This window comes from Pelodiscus sinensis, chromosome 25 (genome assembly GCF_049634645.1).
Source record: "Pelodiscus sinensis isolate JC-2024 chromosome 25, ASM4963464v1, whole genome shotgun sequence".
In the NCBI taxonomy this organism is placed as follows: domain Eukaryota; kingdom Metazoa; phylum Chordata; order Testudines; family Trionychidae; genus Pelodiscus; species Pelodiscus sinensis.
This window is the reverse complement of record NC_134735.1, coordinates 13,302,246-13,322,514: the sequence shown is the minus strand read 5'-3', so window position 1 is coordinate 13,322,514 and position 20,269 is coordinate 13,302,246. Positions and strand designations below refer to the sequence as shown.

Below are 20,269 nucleotides of genomic sequence, written 5' to 3'. Positions count from 1 at the left end.
TCCAACCTTGCAGGGGGTGGGAGACCGTGGGGCTGGAGTGTCAGTGCAGGCTCTCCTCTGCGGGTGGAGGGGAGGAGCGAATCCTGAGCCTGAGACTCACCTGCAAAATGGTCACAGACCTCATTGCAGGAGGAGTAACAGTTAATCTGAACTAAGGACTTAGTTTGGATTAACTTCTGACTGCTGCGTGGGGATCTAAGGGGATTTAAAAATGGCGCCTGCTCGGGAACACGCAAATGAAGCCCGGGATATTTAAATCCCGGGCTTCATTTGCAAGTTCAAATGCCTACATTAGCCACCCTAGTTCGAACTAGAGGGCTAGTGTAGACATACCCTTCCAGAAGAGAGCGTCTACACTGACATGTGCTTTTGCGCAAGAGCATCCATACCAGTGTAGACACTCTCTTGCACACGAAAACTCTGATGGCCATTTTAACCATAGGGCTTTCTTGAGCAAGAAATTCATGTTGCCTGTCTACACTGGCCTTTTGCACAAGAACAGTTGTGCAAGAGGGCTTATTCCTGAGTGGGAGCATCAGAGTTCTTGTGCAAGACGCACTGATTTCATACATTAGAATGTCAGTTTACTTGCGCAAGAACTCAGGGCCAGTGTAGACAGGCAGCAAGTTTTTGCGCAAAAGCAGCCACTTTTGTGCAAGATCGCACCAATGTAGACACAGCCAAGGAGTAAAGGAGCTGTTGGAATAGCAGCTGTGTAGCAGCTGTATGGCACCGCAGCCTTCCTGTGCTCTGTGGAACTCCCCATGAAGCTCTGCTGCTTGGCTTGCTGTCCTACCTTGATAAGATTGATCGTATCTACTTTCTGAGATTTCGTGCTACACCCAGCCCCCTGGCATCCATGTGTGGTGGGGGGAAGGATTGAAATCTTTGTGGTTTGGCTTTCACTCTTTATTAACCCGTTCACTGTGGTGTGTGGTGTCTCCTTGCCAGCCGGGCCCATGCCTGGCCCTGAGAGACACTGGTGTTCCCATACCATCCCAGAAAGCTCCAAGGGTGTGGAGTTAGCAGGGTTATGGAGCCAAAAGGGTGGCACTTTATCCTCCTATGCCCCTGGCTTTGCCAGGTGACTATCCCTTCTTTCTGCAGAGGAAGCCGCTTGCCCATCAGTGCTAGGTCCGTCCATGAGAATTTTGTCCCTGTGCTAACTTGTGCTCCCTTGGCAGGTCCTACATAAACAGGGGTGAAAGTTTCTTTGTTCCTGGCTGGACTGACAATGAAAGCTCTTTGGAAACCAATGAACTTTTCCTACCAGACCGGAACCATGTTATGCTGACGGGGGGACTCTGGCATCACAGTTATTTTTCGTGCTGGTCTCATTAGCTTATTCATGCATCGGCTTCCTCTGAGAAATCCGTTTCAGTAATGGAGCAATGTTCTGTCATAGCTTGTAAAGCCTGCCTGGGTGTCACGGTGATATTATGCTCTCTTGCTCTACTAGGTCTATTTCTGTTAATGGAACAGGGCTCTATGACAAATACCCAAAACCCATCTTCCAGGAAGGGGTCTGTAGACCTGCAAAAGCCAGTCAAGTCAGAGGAGTCTCCCCAGGTCTGCATACAGTTGGGTGCCTGCAGAAACCACGCTGGCTTAGTGAATGGGAATGATTATAACAGATCCCTCTTGGGCTGGCAGTAAGGGTTGAGCCCCAGATCGGAGGAGCTAACAGCACCAGGCTCTGTTGCCTGTGCCGAAGGGCTGACTCTGTAGACTGGTACCCGGCGAAGTATCATCGATCCACATCAAAGCATCGTTCAGGCAGTCCCAGGAGGCAGCCCCTGGGGACATCTGGCTTCAGTTTGGAGCAGGGTTCAGTTCATTCATGGTGGTTTTCTTCTGCTGGAAATGTCCCTTTCTCCTCCTCATGGGGACCATCCAGCCAATTAGGAGGTGACTATTCATGTGAGTACAGTCCCTACAAAACTGTGTGAGAGCAGTGTCCTTCCCAACTGAGTCTAATACAAAGACCACATGCTTTAACAGGGTTCAAAAAAAAACTAGATAGATTCATGGTTAGGTTAGGTCCATCAACGGCTATTAGCCAGGATGGGTTGGAAAGGTGTCCTTAGCCTCTGTTGGTCTGGAAGTGGATGACAGGAGAGGGATCATGGGATGATTACCTGTGGTGTTCCCTCCCTCGGGCCGTGGTCACCAACTAGTAGATCGCGATCTACTGGTAGATCTCGGAGGCTCTAAGAGTAGCTCTTGAGCCTTCTCTGAACTGCGTGCCTGCGCAGTGCACTTACATTAGATTTCCTCATTTGAGGAGCAGCTACTCACCGAGCAACAGCACAGGTGAGTAGCTGCGAGGAATGGTGGGAATTTTTTTTTTAAAGTAGCAGTATAAGGATTGGGGATAGCAAGTGATGGAAAAGAGGAGAATAGAGAGGGTGGGGCTTCAAGGAAGGGGCGGGGCAGTAGATCTTGGCTTGGTCTGTCATTTAAAAAGTGATCTTGGATGTAAAAAGGTTGGAGACCACAGCTCTGGGGCATCTGGTATTAGTCACTGTCGGCAGACAGGATACTGGGCTAGATGGATCTTTGATCTAACCCAGTGTGGCCATTCTTATGCTGTCGACAGGCATGCGCTGCTGCTGACAATGTGCTGTTTACATCTGCAGCAGCACAACGTTTGTTACTTGTGGAGGGGGAGGGATTAGCACCTCGAACGACAAGACTTTTGTCATTCAGTTGCCAGTTCAGGCCCTGCTTTGGCACCATCTACCGGTCTCCGTCAGCAGAGTTAACGCCTTCCCGCTGGGCTACAGGTTTCAGGCAAACGCTGCCGGCCTGTTACAATCACACTTTCGGTCTCCCTCACCCAGATTCAGTTCGTGGACAAGTGCGCAAGTGGTCAGAGGCCAGGTGTCGTGTGGAGGTGACGAGCTCAGAGTGACACCCCCTGCCTGCTGAAATGCACCTGCCTTTGTGGACTGATTCACTGTTCCTGGGGGGCCCCTGGGAACAAACACCTAGGGCTGCACAATCAAGTGACCCCGATATGGGTGTACATGCGGGTAGCCATTGACTGTCAATGCAGTGGCCATTCCTCCATCATTCTGCAGGCATGATGGCTCCATGTCAGCATGCACCCGAGTGCCCAACTGCTGTCCAGCACCTAGCGCTAAGAAGAACTAAGCACCTGCAGCTCCCATTCCCTGCCCTGGCAGGTACATAGCACCTCTTGGGACCAGGCATGGAAAAAACCATGGAGCAGGCATAGTCTGACATTGCTGGTAGCCCTTTGATGACTGCTCTGCCCTCTTAGGCTAGGCCTACACTACAAGGCTTTTGTGCAAAAACTGGTGGAGCGTTCACACCTCAAGTGTGGTTTTGTGCAAGAAAATCAACAGCACAGAGGGCTTTTGCGGGTAGAGTTATTCCCATCCCCACGAGGAATAACTCCTTTTTGGGCTACAGCTCTTGTGCAGAAAGGCAGGTGTGGACACTCCGGAAGGTTTTTTGCACAAGAAATCCCGATGGGAAAAAGTACAGGTTGCTCTGATGGCCATTTTGTTAATGGTGATCAGAGCTTTCTTGCGCAAGAGTATCCATGCAGTGTGGATGCTCCCTTGCGTAAAAGTACATCACTTTTGCGATGTGCTTTGAGATCTGGACATGCTGTTGCACAGAAATTTTTGCGCAAGACCTCTTCCACAAAAGGCTTCTTGTGCAAAAACCCTGCAGTGTAGACTAAGCCTTAGAGACTCTCCCCCAGAGAGAGACTTGCATTGACTGCCTAAAGACACGAAGAACAAAGTGGCAGAACGAGGGTGTCAGTGTCATAAGGAAGCCACAGGGTATAATACTGACAGGAGGGTATCACATGCATGTGTCCCTGTCCTTTAAGGCAAAGCAGCTGTGCAGAAACTGGGTGGTTTCTTCCATGCCTGGTCCATCCAGTGCAAACAGGAATTGCCCCAGAAGCTCCCAAAAGCAATAATCAGATTGGAGCTGGAAACGTCATGCTCACAAAGCCTGCTGGCTGATCCAGTCTCTGTGTCTTTGGTTCCGAGTGAGACCAGATCACCTTTGGGACCGGGAACTGGGTATAACTGAGAACTTAGTTACACCTTGCAGATTATTCCACATGCACTGCACGGAGTCACAGCTTGGTAAGGAGGTGAGAGGCATCGAGTCCATTAGCTTGGGATGAAGGTGTGTAGCCTTGATTGGGTTCTTCATCCTGAGTTTGACTTTTTGGGCCCATGCCCCAAATAAGCCCTCTCAATTGGTACCCCCCCCTCCCCAGCCCTTGAATAGAATCTTTTATTCTATTGTGTAGTAATAATTCTGCTGGGCCAGAATTTTCAAAAGTCTCTCCCCCACAAGCTCAGCTCCCACTCCAACACAGAAGAAGTGCTCAGTGTGAAGGCACTCAGCTTGGTAGGTGCTAACCTCCTGAAAACTTGCCCTCAAATGTGGGTGCCGAAAAGTTAGAAACGGGACCCTGATCACTCTCGAAAATTCAGCCTTGCAGTACATGCCCTGACAACGGGGCTATCACAGTGAAACTTAAAGCCAACGGCTCCTCATTGTTCACAGGTTTTTGGTTGCATTTTTAATTTTGTTTCAGGCCATTTGGTCGTCTTAGCACAGGCTGATGGGTACTATCCCATTTCGGAGCTGCACGAAGCCAGAAGCTGAACAGATTTATTTGGCTGCCTTTGAGTTATTTTTTATTTATTAGTATTAGTATCATAGAAAAGCTTTTTCTTCAAAAGTCAGGAAATGACCTGCCAAAAAATAATGGACATTGAGTAGGAAGCGCTTTGGCCTTTAGACATTTCATTAGGAGACTCGGTGATAAAAGCACAGGCCCAGGCATGGGATTAAGAGAGGAAGCCAGATCCTTTTATGCTCAGCACTCGGAGCCTGCTTTTCACAGGGGATTTTGCTAGGAATCCGAGCGGAGGGCACAACTTTTCATTAAGATGAAAGAGGCACAAAGCTTTGGGCTTTGTTTTTCCTCTATAAAAAAAGATGCTGCTTTGCCAAGCAAAGCTGAGGATCCTTTCAGCCCTGGATTTAAATATATTTGCAGGAAAGGAATGGCTAGAAAGCTAAGCACCCCACCACCACACCGTTCCCTTCCCGTTTGGGCCCAGTTCTGGTCTCACTTCCACTCGTTTAAATCAGGAGTCACGCCAGTGAAAAGCAGTGGAGTCGCATGGGAGCTAAAGCAGGGTCAGATTAGAATTGGGACCTTATGCCTCTAAATGATCCTCCTCTCTCCCCCCCCCCCCCCCACCTATTTTAAATGCAAGGGTTAACATTCCCCCTGCCTTCCCCCCCCCCCCCCCCCCGGCCAACCCGCAGGAAATAAACTGGGGCCTCAGTCCAGTCTAGGCACAACCCATGGGCAACACTGCACTGAATGTTGCTAATTCAGCAGAGCAGCCACAGGTGGAATGCTCCACAGAGACTATCTTTGCCACTAGACGTAGGGCAGTGGCTGACCACGCCCCAGATGGGCATTCTAGGTGGAGACACTTCCTCTGCTGCTTGTGCTGTTCCCCTTCTGAGGAGACAGCGCCATTCACTGGCCTTCCACCGTTCTAAATTCATCCTCCACTGCAGGAAGTTGTCCTGGCTCCATTTAGGTACGCAGCTTGGGAGTCCTCCTGGACCCTTTTTTAACATTTGAAAATCAGATTTCTTCGGTGGCCAGGAGTGTCTTTGGGCACCTTCGTTTGATCCGCCAGCTGCCACCCTTCCTGAACAAGCATGACTTGGCCACAGTGATCCATGCTCTTGTTACATCCCGACTGGATTACTGTCGTGCTCTTTATATGGGGCTGCCTCTAAAGAGCCTTCGGAAACTTCAGCTGGTCCAGAATGCGGCTGCTCGAGTATTAACTAACACTAGTTATATGGAGCACATTGTGCCAGGGCTTCCAGTATGTTTCCGGGCACAATTTAAAGTCTTAGTTATGACCTATAAAGCCTTAAATGAGTTGAGTCTGGGGTAACTGAAGGACCATCGTCTCCCATATGAACCTGCCCGGGGATTGAGGTCAGCTGTGGAGGCTTTGCTTCGTGTTCCCCACTTGTGTAGGTAAGATTTACATCTACGTGGAACAGGGCATTCTCAGCTTTTGCTCCCAGGCTGTGGAATTCTCTTCCTCGGGATATTCGCATGGTGCCATCGCTGGTGTTGTTTTGGCGTCAGGCTACAGCCACCCTCTTTATTCGGGCTTTCATTACTGTTTGAGTTTGTATGTGTGTGCTCCTCCTCTCTATATGTTTTTAGCTGGTTATGTCCCTCTGGGGTCTCATATTTTAAATTTTTATATACAGGCAGTCCCCGGGTTACGTACAAGATAGGGACTGTAGGTTTGTTCTTAAGTTGAATCTGTATGTAAGTCGGAACTGGCGTCCAGATTCAGACACTGCTGAAACTGACCGCCAGTTCTGACTTACATACAGAATCAACTTAAGAACCCCAGGCGTCCCCAAGTCAGCTGCTGCTGAAACTGATCAGCAGCTGATTCCAGGAAGCCCGGGGCAGAGCAACTCTGCCTGGGGCTTCCTGTAGTCAGCGCTGGTCAGTTTCAGCAGAAGCTGACTTGGGGACGCCTGGGGCAGAGCAGCTGGGGTGCTACTGGACCAACCCAGCAGCACCCCATCTGCTCTGCCCCAGACGTCCTGATTCAGCCGCTGCTGAAACTGACCAGCAGCGGCTGAATCAGGACCTGGGGCAGAGCAGCTGGGGTGCTGCCGGGTTGGTCCAGTAGTGCCCACGGGCGCTGCAGGACCAATTGGCAGCGCCCCAGCTGCTCTGCCCCAGAGTCCAAAACAAAAGCCTGGTCTGCTGGGGGGGGGGGGAGCACACTAGCTGCCCCCCCCCCCCCAGCAGACCAGGGACACGGGGAGCAGAGCCGCAGCGGCAGCGGGGTGCCGCGCCTCTGAGGCTTTGCTCTGGCAAAGCCTCAGAGGCGAGGGACCCCGCCACGGCTGCGGCTTCAGTCTGGGTGCCTGTGGTCTGCTGGGGACGGTCCCCAGCAGACCACAGGCACCCGGACTGAAGCCGCAGCCGCGGAGGGGTCCCGCGCCTCTGAGGCTTTGCCAGAGCAAAGCCTCAGAGGCGCGGGACCCCCCCGCAGCTGCGGCTTCAGTCCGGGTGCCTGTGGTCTGCTGGGGACCGTCCCCAGCAGACCACAGGCACCGGGTCTCAAGGGGCAGCAGCAGCGGTTCCCGCGCTTCTGAGGCTTTGCTCTGGCAAAGCCTCAGAAGTGCGGGAACCCGCCCGGTGCCCCTGGTCTGCTGGAGACGGTCTCCAGCAGACCAGGGGCACCGGAGCAGCTTACGAACGGGGCTTTCTCGCCCCGACTTCCGGGGCGAGAAAGCTCCATTCGTAAGTGCGGATCCGACATAAGTCGGATCCGCGTAAGTCGGGGACTGCCTGTATAGTTGTATTGTGGTTTTTTGTAAGCCACCTTGAATATTTTAAATAGAAAGGCAGGGTAAAAATATTTAAATAAAAGACATAAATAAATAAATAAATTTACACCAGCTGAGTAGCTGGCCTCTTAGCTATTGTGTGTGAATTTCCCCAGCCTAGACCTCAATACTTACTTATAATGTCAGTGAACAAACTCCTACGACTCTGTCAAACCTTAAACCAATAGCCGATATTGATGTCAGACCCGTACTTGCCTCTCGGAGGGCTGCTGCATTTGGTGGGCTGGACTCTGCTCACTGAAGTTAATGGAGTTACTGTTGATTTGCGCTGGTGTACAGTCATCCATCCAGCCAGCTATGCAGCATTTAATGAGACCACTGTAGTTGCTAGGGCAGCTGTTTTGACGATATAATTTTTCTCTGACAGTTCATTGGCCGGATATAGTGTGAGCCAACATACTGTGTTACAACTAGAGAACTAGAATGAGTTTTCTTGTGTGGGGGATAAGACGTTATGCCGCATTTATTGAGAAGCAGAATTCATTTACTGTCCCTAGCTGCTAAATCTATCCACCACACATACACACATTTCTACGGACCGGATATAGTTACAGCCTCAGTTGCTCATGCTAGTCCTTTGGCCAGGTGGTCTAGACGAGAGGAGGCGGGCCAGAGTGTGTCAGCGCACACTGATTCTCCTGGAGGCTGATCATACAACTGAAAAACCCGAATCACTTTGGCTGCTATGTCTACACACGCCCTAGTCCAAAATAGCTATTTCAGAATAGGCGTAATTCCGCATAAAATGAGGGTTACAGAATTCAAAATAAGATGCCTGTTATTTCAAAATACCAGGCTTGCTGTGTGGGCACTCACTTTGTTATTTCAAAATAATGCTGCTGGGTAGAAGTGCCTTTTGAGGAGCTGGCTTCCAGGACTGATCCAGTTGCACACCCACACTCATGCTGAACTTATAGACATACATCTAACTGGAAATAGAATTAAGGCTGTATAAAGTTTAAACTGAAGTTTCAGTTACTACAGTATATAAAAAAAAGTTACCATAACAGATTCTTCAAAGACAATTTGTAACAAATTCATCCAAAATTTGTAACAAAGGGTTACTAACCAATTCATCCAAAAGTGGTTAACACCATTTCATTGATAAAACCCCATTCATATAAATGGGGCCACCGTTCATGGGTCTATATAACATCACATTGGTAGATATAATTCATTAAAAGGGCAATTCTTCAGCCCTACAACTGGAGAGGGGCGTGATTGGAGTTCTGTGGGGAAAACACTCTACTTATACTACATCCCTGCTCCTGTAATTGAATGGAGCCTCGCATATAAAGCAGCTGGCCTTTGTTTAATTTACCTCCAGATTTTAAAGGCCTGACTCTTTTTTGCTTTCCCAAAGGGGCTGAGCGCCTCCCATTCCAGCTGAAGGCAGGGAGTCGACACCTCTGAAATTCAGGCCCTGAATCTAACTGCAGACATGACAGAGGAAAGCAGGGCTCGAGGTTATGGCGACACACTGCTCTTGTGAGATCAGGATTCAAACCTCTGCCATGAGGTAGGCTTCCTCTGTAACTATGGACAAGTCACTGACTTGCTCCTGCCGCAGTGGGGGCCTACCAAAGGAGATAACATAGTGATGTCATTAGCTGTGAGATCACATTCTGCATCTAGGACAGAGGATTATGATGATGCCGCAAACGAGATTCTGGCCGCCTGCAGCTGATGGTGCAGAAGGCTGGTCCCCAAGGAGGAAGGCGAATTTTGCACTTCATTTGCAGGCAGCAATGACGGGGAGGAAAATGCAGGAAAACGTACGTGACAAGTTTGGATTTCACATCTATGGTTTTCAGAAATGACTAAGGCTAGTGAAAGATGCCAGCTTGACAGCTCTGGAGACAGAACAAGCACAGCAGCCCTGGAAGCGTCCCCCGGATTTGCCCTGCTACTACACTTCAAGCCTGACATCTCGAAACTGCCTCAGGGAGCATGTTCTATTTTCATGCGCTCTCGGGCCGGGGCCTTTCTGTGAGAGGCTTCCAGACACAGGCAGGTGACCAATCTGATTAGCTTCTATGATGAGGTAACTGGCTCTGTGGACATGGGAAAGTCAGTGGATGTGATATACCTTGACTTTAGCAAGGCTTTTGATACGGTCTCCCACAACATTCTTGCTAGCAAGTTAAGGGAATGTGGATTGGATAAATGGCCGGTAAGATGGATAGAAAGCTGGCTGGAAGGTCAGACCCAGCGGGTAGTGATCAACAGCTCCATGTCAGGATGGCGGTCGGTTTCTAGGGGAGTGCCCCAAGGTTCGGTTCTAGATTTGTGCAACATCTTTATTAGTGACCTGGATGAGGGGATGGATTGCACCCTCAGAAAGTTTGCAGATGACACTAAGCTATGGGGAGAGTTAGATATGCTGCAGGGCAGGGATAGAATCCAGAGTGACTTAGACCACAAATCTAAGGAGGGCTGGGCCACAAGAAATCTGATGAGGTTCAACAAGGACAAGTGTAGAGTCCTGTACTTGGGATGGAAGAATCCCAAGCATTGTTACAGGCTGGGGACCAACCGGCTAAGTAGCAGTTCTGTAGAAAAGGACCTGGGGGTTACAGTGGATGAGAAGCTGAACATGAGTCAACAGTGTGTCCTTGTAGCCAAGAAGGTTGCATTAAGAGGAGCATTGCCAGCTGATCCAGAGAAGGGATTATTCCCCTTTACTTGGCCCTGGTGAGGCCACATCTGGAGTATTGTGTCCAGTTCTGGGCCCCCAATTACAGGAAGGATGTGGATGCATTGGAGAGGGTACAGCAGAGGGTCCAGCATCAGAATGATGAGGGGGCTGGAGCATATGACCTATAAGGAGAGGCTGAGGGAGTTGGGTCTATTTAGTCTGCAGAAGAGAAGAGTGAGGGGGTATTTGATAGGAGCCTTCAACTTCCTGAAGGGAGGTTCCAAACAGGCTGGAGAGAGGCTGTTCAGAGTAGTGACGGATGGCAGAACAAGGAACAATGGTCTCAAGTTGTGGTGGTAGAGATCCAGGTTGGATATTAGGAAAAACTATTTCCCTAGGAGGGTGGTGAAGCACTGGGATGGGTTACCTAGGGAAGTCGTGGAGTCTCCATCCCTAGAGGTGTTTAAGTTCTGGCTTGACAAAGCCCTGGCCGGGTTGATTTAATTGGGATTGGTCCTGCCTTGGGCTGGACTTGATGGTCTTCTGAGGTCTCTTCCAGCTCTATGATTCTATGTGAACATTGTGGAGTGGTCTACGGTCTTGTCCTCAAGGCTAGGCCAGGACTTAAGGAGACTCTTTGTGGTGACACCAGGCTGGGACAGTATGGGAGCTAGTTAGAACCATGCAGTCTCTCCAACCATCAGTCTCGATACAGAACCCCTAGTATATTCTTTACAGCTCAGGCCTATCTCTTTTCTTTCTCAAGGGATGCAGCAGACACTTTTTCCAGTCTCTTTCCATCTGTGACTTCTGGTCCTATCAGGTCTCCTCAACCCATCTCGGGATCAAAGCAAGATTGTTCCTCATGGCGTTTGAATCAGGAACAATGGTTTCTTCCACCATTTGTCATGGAATGAAACTCAGATTTCTTTATCGGTTACAAGAGGCCTTCAGAGCCAAGGCAGGGTTGTGCTAGATGCTGTCCAGGCACAGACTGAGCTCCAAAGAATGACAGTCTAATTAGACAATAGGGGGAGGAAAGGAAAAGAGTGTCGCTGCTTTACCCACAGGGAACTGTGGGACAATGTAAAGATAAAATTGGCAAAAGTGCCTAAGTCCCATTTTCAGAAATGGATGAGGTACTTAGGAGCCTAAACCACTCAAGAGAAAATTTTCAAAGGTGGCTTAAGTCTCAGTGAAAGTCGCCAGGACTTAAATCACTTTTGAAAATAGGACTTAACAGCTAAGTCCCTAAAATGTCACATTCAGGCTATGTCTAGACTGCAAGCCTCTTTCGAAAGAGGCTTTTTCGAAAGATACTTTCGAAAAAGCCTCTTTCGAAAAAGAGCATCTAGACTGCAAGCGGAACTTTCGAAAAAGCAAGCCGCTTTTTTGAAAGGCAGTCTGGATGCTCTCTTTTGAAAAAGCCCTGTTTGCATTCGAAAAAAGGCGTTCTTCCTCGTAAAATGAGGTTTACCGCCGTCGAAAGAAAAGCCGCGTTCTTTTGATTTAATTTTGAAAGAACGCGGCTGCAGTCTAGACGCAGGTGAAGTTTTTTCGGAAAAAGGCTACTTTTTCCGGAAAAACCCCTGAGTCTGGACACAGCCTCAGGGTGGGAACTGAAGCCAGCTGTCCTGTGTCCAAGGCAAGTATCGTATCCATACACCCACCCTACCCTCTTGAAACAGTTGCCTCCTGACACATTCTTTGGCTGCAAGAGATTGATAACATCCACACTCAAATGCTGATTTATGCAGAGGTCAGAGAACATAAAGGATTGCTGACAAAATCTGAATGGCACTGATCAGTATCTCGGCTACAGCGAGCGAATCTTGACTCCAATCTAGGATGTTTTGTGAGTTCAGTAAAGGGAAATGCAATGCATTTGCGGGGGGGGGGGGGGGGGGGAGAGAAATTGCCCGCAAGGCTCTGAAAACTTGAGATTGTGACTGATACCATCAGCAACATAGCACTAGAGAAAGAGGGAAGGAAAAAATTGTGTATGGAAACACATTCATGAAGGCAGGAAATGATTTCAGTGTAATCACTTTTTGTAAATCTCCGTCAGAGCCAGCTCCCATCTGATAGTCCCAGACAAGAGAGGGGAAGAAAACTGCTTCTCTCCTTTCAAATAACATTGTGTCCTCAGGCAGAGAGGAGTTTGATAAAACATGAAAGCATCAAACAGCAAAGGATCTGGTTGGAAGTTTTAATCAGGTCTCGGAGAAAATCATTGCTGGGGCAGCTTCACACTTCACAGGATGATTCTGGACTGATTCCCTCTTCAAGATGAGTGATACATTTAACGCTCCTTGCTAAACAATTTCTCTGCTAAACAGAGCCTCTAATTTAAAAAACAACAGCCCCTCCCCATAGTTGGGTGCAATCTGCAGAAAACAACCCTATTTCTTGGCTTTTTTGGACCAATCCGAGGCTGTCCAGTCAGGAAATTGTTTGGGTTAAGCGTTCCAGTTCTTGAGCTCTCTGCTTTGAGCTTCAGATCAAAGCATTTTAATCCACTCAATCGCCACTTTATTCTTTAATTAAAAACAAAAGCTCCCTTATTCGAGAGCAGTGCTTCTCAAAGGAGGCTGCAGACCCGCTTTGGTGAAGCCACTGGCGGGCCCGTGCCGCTTTGTTTACCTGAAGGGTCCATAGCTATGGGTTCTTGCAGGTCCCATTGGCTCCGGTTTGCCATTTCCAGCCCAGGGGAGCCACGGGAAGTGGTGTGTCCCAGCCCACTTTGAGAAACACTGTTCTAGAGCAATGGTCATTGTACCATGTGAGGCTGTAGTTTGAATGACACTGTTACTTCAATGAGGGATACTGACTGTCCAAACTGGGAAGTTCTGCATCTAGCGAAAAAGGACGGGCTAGGGATTATGGAACTAGTCTTGGATTTGGGTGACTTGGGTTCAGTTCCTTGCTTGGTCTCAGTGCACTGTTATGGCCTTGGTCAAGTCAATTAGGGTATGTCTACACTACCACCCTAGTTCGAACTAGGTGGTAATGTAGACATACCCATATTCTCTCTTCTGTGCCTCTGTTTCCCACCGTTACAACGGAGAGATCAGCAGGGGCTTGGGAGAATGACCTATGTGGCTGAAGTGACTGTGCATGTGATTAATCTCCACCTTGTTGAAGGAGGATGGTTCTTGTACCCGTGTAAGACCGTGTGGAGCCCAGTTCATTTCCTGCTGCTACAAATGCCATATGCGAGCAGATACTCTGCAGATGGGAGCCATGTAAGTACCTTCATAGGCTGCACACTTGGTGAGGGATTTACTCTCTATCTGTGGCATGAGCAAGTTCAGCATGATGCCCTGGGGCATCATGAACCTCTCCATGTATCTCCTCTGGACTATATATAAAGAGTGGCTAATGATCAGTCAGAGGGGAAGGCTGCTTTTGTGGTTAAGGCACTGGCCTGGGCTGTGGCCTGATTCCCCATTACCCTGTAGCATGTGCCATACTTTGCACCCGTGCACAGTCAGTGTAACACGTTACCCTTCCGCTAGCTGAGGCATCAGGAAAACTGGCTTTTAGTGCCACCGCTGCCACTGTGTAAGCAAACCCCTTCCCCTCCTCCTCCTGCCTTTCTCATTAGACCGTAAGCTCGTTGGAGCATCTTGCTCTGTGTAGGTCAAGGACTAGTACAATGTATTCATTGAGAGGGACAGAGAGTAGTCAGACGTGCTGTAACAGGAACCAGGAGCAGCCAGCACAATCCATCTTGGGGATAGGGGCCCCTGCCCGGCCCCCCTGAGCCAGCTAGACTCCCCTCTCCCAGAGCCAGCTGAAAAATTAACTCACACACCCAGCAACATAATTGTGTGTGATTCCTGCTGTCCTGTGCTGCTCTGTAGTGATTCTGTGAGTGTGTGTGTGTTGCCGAGCAGGGGATGGGATCCTTGGATGAGAACTTCTGAGGGAAGGCACACAGGGAACAGCCCAGGCCGTCCTGGCACCTGATCTTAAGGGAAATGCAACCAGTGACAGTGAGAGAACATCTCACCCCCTACACACACCTCCTCAAGCAGGCCCAGGAGCGGCCCGAGGCTGGCAGCGGCAGCTGGTGCCCCAGGCAGGTGGCGCAATCGGTGCCCCCTCGGCACCTCTGCCTGCACGGGCCCTAGGCTCACGGGCCGCCCCTGAGCAGGACAGAGGAGGGGGTGGGGCTGGGACCAGTTGCTGGGTGTGAGAGTTAATTTTTCCGCTGGCTCTGGGAGAGGGGAGTCTAGCTGGCTCGGGGGGGCCGGGCAGGGGCCCCTATCCCCAAGATGGATTGTGCTGGCTGCTCCTGGTTCCTGTAACAGCAGCGGGGCGAAGGCAGGCTCTCTACCACCCCTGACTCCGTGGAGCTCTGGGAGGTGTCAGGCAGGTCCCTGCTGCTCCTTGGCTCTACGTTCTGTCCTTCCCCCAGAGCGGTTCTGCAACTCCCATTGGCCAGGCACTACAACCAATGGGAATTGTGGGGATGGTGCTTATGGGAACGAATCTCCCCGCCCCCCTTTATGCCTTCTTAGGGACTTCCAAGCCGTTTCCTGGGATCTGCCTTAGGTAAGCGCCACCTGGACCCTGCACCCCCTCCCATGCCCCAATGACAAGTCCCTTTCTGCACCCTGAATCCCTAAGCCCCAGCCTGGAACGCCTCCTGCACCCCAAATTCCTCATCCCTGGCCCCACCTCAAAGCCTGCACGCTCTCTGCATGTCAACCCTCTGCCTTAGCAGTGAGTCTCCTCCCATACCCCAAATCTGCACCCTCTGCCCTATCTCAGAGCCCCCTCCTCCAGCCAGAGCGCCCCCATACCTCAACCCCCTGCCCCAGCCTGGTGAAAGTGTGAGTGGAATGGCATGAGGGGATGGAGCCTCAGGGAAATGGGGGGGTCGGGGGGGCGGGACTGAGGCCGGGGGGGCGGGACTTGGGGAAGGGGCGGGGCAGGGGCAGGACAAAAGTGTTTGGTTTTGTGCCATTAGGAAGTTGGCAACTCTAGCAGTGGCTGAACTCACTGATGTGACAGAACGAATAAGGAGTGCGCCTCAGTGGTTTAGAGCAGTGTTTCTCGACATTTTTTATAAAGTACGCGTTTTTCAAAACAACAAAAAATTATAAGTACCCCCAGTACCCACAGGCTGTGTCTAGACTGCACCCCTTTTGCAGAAAAACGATGCAGATTAGACACAGCGCAATTTCAAATGAAGCGGGGATTTAAATCTCCCCCGCTTCATTTGCATGAACATGGCTGCCGCTTTTTTCCGGCTCGGGGCTTTGCCAGTAAAAAGCGCCAGTCTAGACGGGGATCTTTCGGAAAATAAAGCCTTTTCCGAAAGATCCCTTATTCCTCTTAAAGTCAGGAATAAGGGATCTTTCGGAAAAGGCTTTATTTTCCAAAAGATCCCCATCTAGACTGGTGCTTTTTGCCGGCAAAGCCCCGAGCCAGAAAGAAGCGGCAGCCATGTTCATGCAAATGAATCGGGGGAGATTTTAATCCCCGCTTCATTTGCAACTGCGCTGTGTCTAATCTGCATCCCTTTTCCACAAAAGGGGTGCAGTCTAGACACAGCCACAGTGTTCAGACACACAACATTTTTTTTCTACCCTAACAACACATTTGTTGAAACAACTTAATCGTAGCCAGGTAGGCGATGACATTTTTGGGTGTAAAAAGTACAAAATTAATAAAAAGCTGTAAAACTTAAACCCAAAATTCAGTTTTCTCCAAATTTCAGTTGTGTTGAGGTACCTCCCTTCCCCCCCCCCCCCCAACTTCTCTCAAGTACCCCTGAGGGTACTGGGACCACTGGTTGAGAAACCCTGGTTTAGAGAAGAGAGGGAAGCACAGTGCTTAGCTGCGGAGGTGATTAATAGGCGGCAGACGTGAGGTAATGCCTGTGGAATGGGAGATTAGGGCCCTACGAGCAGTGGAATTAGTAGCCATGACCCTTTTGAAATGAGTTGTTCTCCACAACTGCCTGGCTAACGTGCAGAAGGGAAGAAAGAAATTGAAAGTCTAACAGTGATTAGAAAGGTCACGCTGCCTAGTCGAAACAATCCGTCTTCCTAGCATGGCTCTCCCTGTGCTTTCACAAGCGAAAATGGTGTCCCTCCACACACGCACGATGCCAGCAAATCTGCTCGACACGCCAGCTGGCCATCCTGTGGGAAATCCTGACACTCGTTTTTGTTCCGAGGCGGAATGAAATGAAAAACCGTCGTTGATGCTGTGAAACTGCACCTGAAAAAAAATCATTGGCATCAAAACCTTCATCTGATTTCGCCTCTTCAAAATGTTGCGTTACTTCAGAAGCAAATAGAAGATACATTTCAACACAGAAAGTTGTGTCAAAGTACAATCAAGAAGGTCAGGAGAAAACTGGTGGAGGGCTAGCAGTGAAGGGATTTAATTTGGTCAAAAACTTGCTTTTTTTGTCTTCAAATTTTCTTTCAATATTCAGCTTCAATGTGGAAGAAAAAGCACTTTCTAATGGCAAAATGTGCCAGCAGAATATCTTCAGCTAGCTCTTGCTGCTAGCATGATTGTAGAGTCAAACGCTCTCTCCGCCTCCCAACAAATGCGGATCATCACGGTTGTGGTGCTCCCAAGAGAGTTCCAGGCCTCTCACCCCTTGCAATCACAGAGGCAGGTGCATTGGCATTCTGTGAGCAGGGGGATGGGGAGGGGAGATTCATCTCTCAGAAGTCCTCAGCTGTTCACTAGGAAGTCCTCTACCCTCTTGTAGGGGTTTGTTAACCCAGGTTAGGTGTTAGATGGGGGTAGGGTTGCCAGATGGTCTCCCAAAATACATTCGGTATTTTTTGGTCAAGCAAAAAATTGGACATTGCACATGTCCGGTATTCTCTGATTTTTTTTTTTTACCAGACAAAGACCGCAAATACAGGACTGTCCAGTAGAATACCGGACACCTGGCAACCCTACATGGGGGTTTTTGGGAGGGAGTAAGAATGGAGCCTGCTTAGGGATGATTGTGCAGGCAGGGTGCTGAAGGCCAAGCTTGGCCCTATAGCAGTTTGTTGGTTTGTGTTCATTAAACGATTGGATCTAATAAGCCAGCATATGCCTTTCCCTGCAGGGTACGGGGCAGCAGGAGATGGGCACATTATATGATGGCAGGGCCGGCCTTACCATGAGGCGAACTGAGGCAGCCGCTTCAGGTGCCAGACTGTGGGGGAGCTTCACTAGGACCCAGACTGTAGAAAATTCAAAGTTTTGGCCCAAGCGAGGGGGCATCATTTGAGCTCCCCGCCTCAGGTGCCAAAATGTCGTGGGCCGGCCCTGTATGATGGTGTCATGATTAGGGACATTAAATTGTGCATAATTAGCTAATCGAACAGTCGATGGAATTTCCATCGACTACTCAATTAGTCGATAAGGGAAGGACACTCGCTACCCCCACTGTGGCTCTGAATTTAAATGTAGTAAGAGGCAGTGGGGACTAAGCCTTCCTGGCTCATGCTGGCTCCGGGACCACTGAAGTTCTGCTTCTCTTTCCCCCTCCCTATGCCTGCACCAAGAAGACAGTGCTGGGGGGAACTGGCTTTTAAGCCGGCTCCCCCCGGCACTGGTTCCTGCTTCCCCTCCCCCTTGCTGTCTCTCACACTGAGGCAGCGAGGGGGGATAGGGGAAGCAGGTAGTTGTCTCATCTACCTGCTAAGCATAGACTTATCGGGTAGTCAGCTACTCCTTTACATCCTTAGTCATAATGCCAACAGACAGACACAGGTCCTAGCCTGAGCCCACAAAACTCATTTTGCTAGTGAAGGGATTTCCCCTTTGAATCCCGGTACGGACTAGTGGTACTGGGCTGGGAGCTGTGCAACCTGGCTTCTCCTCCACCTTGGGCACAGGCGTGCTAGGCAATCTTGGGCAAATCACTTCCCCTTTCTGTGCCTCGGTTTCCCCATTTGTCAAATGAGGAGAATAAGCCTGACCCACTTTGTAAAGCATTTCGAGATCATAGAATCATAGAATCATAGGTCTGGAAGGGACCTCGAGAGGTCATCGAGTCCAGCCCCCCGCCCTCAAGGCAGGACCAAGCTCCGTCTACACCATCCCTGACAGATGTCTATCTAACCTGTTCTTAAATATCTCCAGAGAGGGAGATTCCACCACCTCCCTTGGCAATTTATTCCAATATTTGACCACCCTGACAGTTAGGAATTTTTTCCTAATGTCCAATCTAAACCTCCCTTGCTGCACTTTAAGCCCATTACTCCTTGTCCTGTCCTCAGAAACCAAGAGGAACAAATTTTCTCCTTCCTCCTTGTGACACCCTTTTAGAGATTTGAAGACCGCTATCCTGTCCCCCCTTAATCTTCTTTTTTCCAAACTAAACAAGCCCAGTTCATGAAGCCTGGCTTCATAGGTCATGTTCTCTAGACCTTTAATCATTCTTGTCGCTCTTCTCTGTACCCTTTCCAATTTCTCCACATCTTTCTTGAAATGTGGCGCCCAGAACTGGACACAGTACTCCAGCTGAGGCCTAACTAGTGCAGAGTAGAGCGGCAGAATGACTTCACGAGTTTTGCTTACAACACACCTGTTGATACAACCTAGACTCATATTTGCTTTTTTTGCAACAGCATCACACTGTTGACTCATATTCAACTTGTGGTCCACTATGACCCCTAGATCCCTTTCCGCCATGCTCCTTCCTAGACAGTCGCTTCCCATCTTGTATGTATGGAACTGATTGTTCCTTCCTAAGTGGAGCACTTTGCATTTCTCTTTATTAAACCTCATCCTGTTTACCTCTGACCATTTCTCTAACTTGCTAAGGTCATTTTGAATTATGTCCCTATCCTCCAAAGAAGTTGCAACCCCACCCAGTTTGGTGTCATCTGCAAACTTAATAAGAGTACTCTCTATCCCAATATCTACATCATTGATGAAGATATTGAACAGTACGGGTCCCAAAACAGACCCTTGTGGAACTCCACTTGTTATCTCTTTCCAGCAGGATTTAGCACCGTTAACAACAACTCTCTGACTACGGTTATCCAGCCAATTATGCACCCACCTTATTGTGGCCCTATCTAAGTTATATTTGCCTAGTTTATCAATAAGAATATCATGCGAGACCGTATCAAATGCCTTACTAAAGTCTAGGTATATGACATCCACCGCTTCTCCCTTATCCACAAGGCTCGTTATCCTATCAAAGAAAGCTATCAGATTAGTTTGGCATGACTTGTTCTTCACAAACCCATGCTGGCTATTCCCTATCACTTTATTACCTTCCAAGTGTTTGCATATGATTTCCTTAATTACCTGCTCCATTATCTTCCCTGGGACAGACGTTAAACTGACTGGTCTGTAGTTTCCTGGGTTGTTCTTATTCCCCTTTTTATAGATGGGCACAATATTTGCCCTTTTCCAGTCTTCTGGAATCTCCCCTGTCTGCCATGATTTTTCAAAGATCATAGCTAAAGGCTCAGATACCTCCTCTATCAGCTCCTTGAGTATCCTGGGATGCATTTCATCAGGACCTGGTGACTTGCTGACATCTAACTTTCCTAAGTGATTTTTAACTTGTTCTTTGTGTATCCTATCTTCTAAACTTACCTTCTCTCTGCTTGTATTCACTACGTTAGGCACACCTCCAGACTTCTCGGTGAAGACCGAAACAAAGAAGTCATTGAGCATCTCTGCCATTTCCAAGTTTCCTGTTACTGCTTCTCCCTCCTCACTAAGCAGTGGGCCTACCCTGTCCTTGGTCTTCCTCTTGCTTTTAATGTATTTATAAAAGGTCTTCTTGTTTCCCTTTATGCCTGTAGCTAGTTTGATCTCATTTTGTGCCTTTGCCTTTCTAATCTTGCTCCTGCATTCCCGTGTTGCTTGCCTATATTCATCCTTTGTTATTTGTCCTAGTTTCCATTTTTTATAAGACTCCTTTTTTATTTTGAGATCATGCAAGATCTCCTTGTTAAGCCAAGCTGGTCTTTTGCCATATTTTCTATCTTTCCTACACAGCGGAATTGTTTGCTTTTGGGCCCTTAACAACGTCCCTTTGAAATACTTCCAACCTCTACCGATGGTACATGCTGTCGATGAGCTAGGCTGTACTGCCTGGAGTCCAATCCACTCCGGTGTAGAGTCCAATCCAGCCGTGTGCAATGCATGTCTCCC

General features: G+C 49.1%; 1 long non-coding RNA gene across 1 annotated transcript; it reads left to right on the top strand.

The window, feature by feature from the left end:
- The first annotated feature begins 4,329 nt into the window (after window positions 1-4,329).
- LOC142819952 (uncharacterized) lies at window positions 4,330-10,077 on the top strand. The gene is made up of 3 exons (XR_012897641.1): window positions 4,330-4,404; window positions 8,846-9,001; window positions 9,225-10,077. It is a non-coding gene; the product is annotated as an uncharacterized LOC142819952 (long non-coding RNA).
- Window positions 10,078-20,269: the final 10,192 nt, after the last annotated feature.